The sequence below is a fragment of the Suricata suricatta genome, chromosome 14, assembly GCF_006229205.1.
Source record: "Suricata suricatta isolate VVHF042 chromosome 14, meerkat_22Aug2017_6uvM2_HiC, whole genome shotgun sequence".
In the NCBI taxonomy this organism is placed as follows: Eukaryota; Metazoa; Chordata; class Mammalia; order Carnivora; family Herpestidae; genus Suricata; species Suricata suricatta.
Genome location: NC_043713.1, coordinates 78399658 through 78405657, shown reverse-complemented (window position 1 = coordinate 78405657; position 6000 = coordinate 78399658).

Genomic DNA, 6000 nt, shown 5'->3' with positions numbered 1-6000 from the left:
GTATTAGAGACGTCTGGGTGGCTCAGTTGGTTAAGCGTCGGACTTCGGCTCAGGTCGTGATCTCATGGTTCATGAGTTCGAGCCCTGCGTCGGGCTCTGTGCTGACAGCTCAGAGCCTGGAGCCTGCTTTGGGTTCTGTGTCTCCCTCTCTGCCCCTCCCCATGCGTGCTCTCTCTCTCTCTCAATAAACATAAATAAATAAATAAATAAATAAATAAATAAATAAAGACCCTGTATCCAAATACAGCCACCTTCTGGGGGGTCTGGGCTTCCATACAGGAATTTCAGGGAGTTGGATGCATTTCAGACCATAACAAACATACTTAAAAGTTGTGGGTTTTTTTTGTCTTAGTTCCCAAATTATATGAGGTTGAATCTCATGAAATTGCTGATAGTCGATCATGTCCAATCTACAAAAAAAGCAATTCGCTTTGAGGCCCGTCCCGCGTCACCTGCAGAGGACAGAGGCACAGGGACCTCTGGCCTTTCACCGTGTGAGTCCCAGTGACAAATGTGCAAGACAGATGGCATGTGGGAAGAGCCCACTCTCACGTCTGGCACAGGGTCCCTCTTGCCACCCCACAGGCTATTTTTCAGGCCGCAGATCTCCCCGTTTCCACTGCCCCGTGCAGGCTGTGTGCGGAGTGTAGCCGACCTGTGTTCCTTGCCCTGTAGAAGTTCATTTTCTTCTTCCTTCCATCTTCTCTCCCCTGGATAATCTGAGTTCTAGAGAGCATCTCGGTATGGGAAGAAGCCGGCAGGCTCCCCTCATAGCCGTGGCTGTAAGAGTCTAAGCATCTTACAAATACCAACAGCTCTATCTTTAGGTCAGCCCTATTAGGGAGGGGTGGTCATTATCCCCATTTTACAGATGGGTAAAATGAGGCACTGAGATGTTCTGTAACTTTCCTAGAGTCGTACATGCTAATAAATGGCAAAGCTGGGCTTTGAACCCAGGCAGACTGGTGGTTCTAGATGATATGCTCCTTTTTTATTTTTTTACTGTTTATTTATTTTTGAGAAAGAGACACAGAGTGTGAGTGGGGGCGGGGCAGAGAGAGAGAGGGAGACACAGAATCCGAAGCAGGCTCCAGGCTCTGAGCTGTCAGCACAGAGCCCAGTGTAGGGCTTGAACCCATGAACTTGTGAGATCATGACCTGAGCTGAGGTCGGACACTTAATCGACTGAGCCCCCTAGGTGCCCCCCTTTTTAAAATGTTTCTTTATTTATTTTGAGAGAGAGGTTGTGAGCATGGGAGGGGCAGAGGGAGAGGGAGACAGAGAATCCCAAGCAGGCTCCATACTGTCAGCAGAGCCCCACGCAGAGTTCAAATTCACAAACCATGAGATTGTAACCAGAGTTGAAATCAAGAGTCAGATGCTTAACCGACTGAGCCACCAGGGCGTCCCTAGATGCCATGCTCTTGACCACTGTGCCCTCCTGCCTTGTGCAGGACTGATGAGTCCAGTGGGGACATCAGAATGAGAGCCCGCGGAGCTCCAGTTCCAACAGGTCACCGGGGACAGCAGCAGAAGTCTCTTTGTCCAAGCTCCATCCAAGAGACAGGGCTCTGTGTCTTCCACCGGGATATCCTTCAGTTCTTGCCATCGCTTGGGCAAGCTGCCTATTGGTGGCCTCTCCCAGGAGACTGGAAGTGACAGCTAAGTCTGGCTTTGTGATGTGACATCACTGGAATCCGAGACCAGAGAGGCTCTGGGGTTGACGTGGTGGCGATAATTACCTACCTCCCCACAGGACAGGGAGGGTCCCAGAGGCAGTGCTCAGAACGAGGTTGGCACAGGGCCGGGTGCTCAGAAGGCACACTGTGCGGCAGCTGTGGTTGGCCTCGACTGCTCTGTAGCCTGTTAATTCCGAAGACTGGAATACACATTCGATGGCTTGAAGGTGCCCGATGGAATTTGTTTTTTTTTTAGCAGGGGACAGGAAGGAGGAATTGAGATTTTTCAGGGCACTCGCCTAAGCCAGGCGCCCTGGGAGGCGCTTGACACACACCATCTCCGAATCTTCGCAAACAGCTCTAGAGAATCCATTTTACAGATGCGGAGACTGAGGTCCAGAGATGAGCTTGCTCAAGGTCACTCAGCTGGTAGGTGGTAGAACAGGGCTTCTGGTGATCTCTTTTGCTTAACCTTTGCTTTAATGAACATTTTTTTTAATGGAGGGATTGTTTTATTTATTTATTTATTTATTTTTAATTTTTTTTAATGTTTTATTTATTTTTGATACAGAGAGAGACAGAGCATGAGAAGGGAAGGGGCAGAGAGAGGAGACATAGAACCGGAAGCAGGCTCCAGGCTCTGAGCTAGCTGTCAGCACAGAGCCTGACGCGGGGCTCGAACCCATGAACGTGAGATCTGACCTGAGCCGAAGTCGGAGGCTTAACCGACTGAGCCACCCAGGTGCCCCGGGATTGTTTTATTTAAAAAATTTAACATGTTTATTTATTTATTTTGAGAGGGAGAGAATGAGGGTGAGTGAGTGGGGAAAGGTACAGAGAGAGAGAGAATCCCAAGCAAGCTGTCAATGAAGAGCCCGATGTGGTGCTCGAACACACAAACCGTGAAATCATGACCCAAGCCAAGATCAAGAGCCAGACACTCAAGGGTCTCATGTCTCATGATCCTTCGTGTCCTGTACGGAGCCATTTAACACCTTTACGTCCTGTGCTCTTTTAAAAAATTGTATTTCTCTCCAAATTAAAATCTGACCTCCATGGGCGTTTTTGTGTATCTTGTTCAGTGATGGATTCCCAGACACTGGTATTGTGACCAGTACATCACTGGCCTTCAGAACAGTCACAGAATGTGCCTCTGGATCAGCTTTATCTCCCTCTAGACTGGGTTCTCTTTCTGTCACACCCCAATGCTTTGCTTCCTTCCTTCCTTTCTATTTTTAAATTTTTTGGGGGGGGTGGGGGCAAGCACAAGTGGGGAGGGGCCGAGAAAGGAGGACAGAGGGTCTGAAGCGGGCTCTGTGCTCACAGGCTGACAGCAGTGAGCCCCATGTGGGGCTCAAACTCATGAACCTCGAGAGCATGACCTGAGCCAAAGTCAGACAGTGAAGCAACTGAGCCACCGGGTGCCCTGTGTGCTTTTCTGAGCACCACTTCCTGTCCCTGCTCATGGGGGTGGAGGACATCCCTCGCACAGCATCTCTGGTTTTTCTCCGAGGGTCAACACAGTCATGGACGTACACGCATCGTGTAACCAAGTGGTACGCCAATGACCATGAGGATGGCTGGTGTTGTTCCTTTCCCCAGTTTCAGAGAGGGGCACCCCCCCTTTTTTTTTTTTTTTTTTTTTACCTTTCTGTGATTCTCCGTGTGTCTGCCTGGCTGGTTTTCACGTCCCTTCCCAAAGCCTTCCCCCTTCCCACCCAGGAATGCCACACGGTGCCTCATCATTTCCAGGGACTGCCAAATAATTGAATCGTTATTGGTTTGGAAAGGGGAGAGATCTTTGCTAAATTGTTCGTCTTTGGATAATGTTCACGTACTTCCTAGTTGTGATTTATTTCTGCTCTTGGCAGGCTTGCTGTCTGGAAACGAATTCTCTGATGGGAATGCAAAGGGAAATGGGTAGTGGCGGGGTACAGTGCAGTGTGTGGGGATTCCTTCGGGCATGACATCGAGATGCAGTGGTGTTTGAGCTGAGATGGAGGGGGTGGTCTGGGTGTTGAGAATCTCGGGGCGCCCACCTCTCTGGGAGCCGCAGGGGATGGTCTAGCCTCTTGAATCCAGTGGGGCCTCGGTGCCCGGTCATTTGCTACTTAGACGATCACATTCACCTCCAGGATCCCCTCTGTCCACATGTTGCAGATGGGGAAAGTGAGGCTTGGATCGGTGTGTTGGTTACCTGATGCTCCGTAACAAGCCACTGTGGACGCAGCGGCCCCAAGAAAACTGATTTCTTACGCTCACGAATTTGGATAGGGCATAGAAGGGACAGCCTGCCTCTGCTCCATGATGTCTGAGACCTCAGCTTAGAAGACCTGAGTGGCCAGGAGAGATCTGAACAGTTGGCTGGCTCAGTCACGGGTCTGGCCCTGGGGCCGGACGGCTCACGGGCTGGGCTGAGCGGGGCCAGTTGACTGGAACACCTCCACAGTCCTCTGGCTCAGATGCTCACCTCTTCTGGAAACATCCTCCTAGATACGCCAAGAGAACCTGGTTTCCCAACCATCTGGGCATCCCTTAGCCCTGTCCAAAAAGTAACCATACACCGCCTTATCTTGGATTAGCATGCTGACTTTTAAAACTTGAACTGCCTTGAAATGAACAGGGAAACGTACCTGCTGGCGGTGAGGATGTGGAATAAACAGGATTGGGCACTGAACAGATGCAGGTGCCCAGAGACGCATGCCCTGCTGTGGGGTGGATTCCTTCAGCCTGATTGGCTCAGGGGTCTGGGGACGTGCCCATGGGCGGCTGGCCCAGAGGGGGGCAGAGCCAGAGGCCCCAGGGTCGGTTGTCTGAAGAGGTCCTAGCAAGGAGTGCGGATCTCAGGCAGGAACAGCCTCCCCTGTACAGCTGGTCCCTGGGAGAGGGGGTAGAGAGGGGAGGACATTTTCTGTCTCCCAGTCTCCCATTTCCCCACCGAACACCCCTCCCCCCACCCCAAGGCAGAGAAACGGGTCAATGGGTGGCTTCCTCCTGCGCACAGTCCCCTGGCAGGGGCATCTCTCCCCAGTCCCTGTCGGGCAGAGAGGGCCACACAGAGGTTTCCCGGAAATGGATGGTTAATTGTCTCCAGGTCAGAGGGACCTGCGGAATTAGGGCTTTCCGGACTGGCGCAGGTCACATGGGAGCAGAGGCCCTGTCCCCACCCCCTGGCCAAGCTTGTTTTTTTGCCAGTTCTCCCCAAATCCAGGTCAGTTTCAAAGCCTGGGGCTCCAGGCTGCCTGAGCATGGGGTCACTTCCAGGGTCACTGACTGGACAAGGAGGTCAATTTCAGCAGGAAACCTACATGTAAGTGAAGCTGGCTTAATCAGGGTTCGGAACAAGGGGGCTTCAGCCTCCACAGTAGCCCGGTGTTTCCATTTCATTTGACACCTGGGAGCCCGAGTCCTCCAGAAACTAACATGTATTATTATTTAAAAATTTTAAAAAATGTTTTATTTATTTTTGAGAGAGAGAGAGAACACGTGAGCGAAAGTATGAGCAGGGGAGGGTCACAGAGGGAGACACAGAATCCAAAGACAGGCTCCAGGCTCTGAGCTGCCAGCACAGAACCTGATGAGGGGCTCTAACCCACGAACCATGATTGTGACCCGAGCCGAAGTCGGACACTTAACCGACTGAGCCACCCAGGCACCCCCTAACGTGTATTATTTTTTAAACAAACATGCTTCATAAATCTGTATCTATCTACAATCTACCTACCTATCAACCAGGCTTACAAAATAACTATCATTTGCAATCCTCACAACACTGAGAAGATTTTTTTTTTAATGAATTTCCAATAGATTTTTTTTTTACACTTTCTCATTTAATAGATTTCCATTTAATAGATGAGCGCAGTGAGTCTCCGAGTGGTTAAGAGGCTTCTTCTACAAGGTCATTCAGTGGGGAACCCGTCAAGCAGGACTTGACCTCTTCCCCTGTGGCCCCTATGCTCAGCCCTCTTCTGGATTTGACCTTGAACCTCTGGACCCAAAGGCTTGCCTGACAGCAGGTCTCCTCTCTTACCTGGCTTCCCGGTTAGGAGAGGAGGAAGCCTGGGGCCCTCCCTCTGACCCACCCAGCCACCCACCCGAGGTACCATTAAAGTTAATTGTTTTTATAGCCAGTTTAACATAGTCTTGTAAATTTTTTTACGATGTGGCCCAGGAACGCTGAGCTGTGTGCAGAACTCGGACCAAATACAGTGTGCACACAGAAGCTTGGCCCCCCCACCACCTGGAGGTGTTAACGGGGGGGGGGGGTCGGGGGGGTTATCCTCAGCTCTCCAAGGGACCCTCTTTCCCTCGTCCTGTGTTA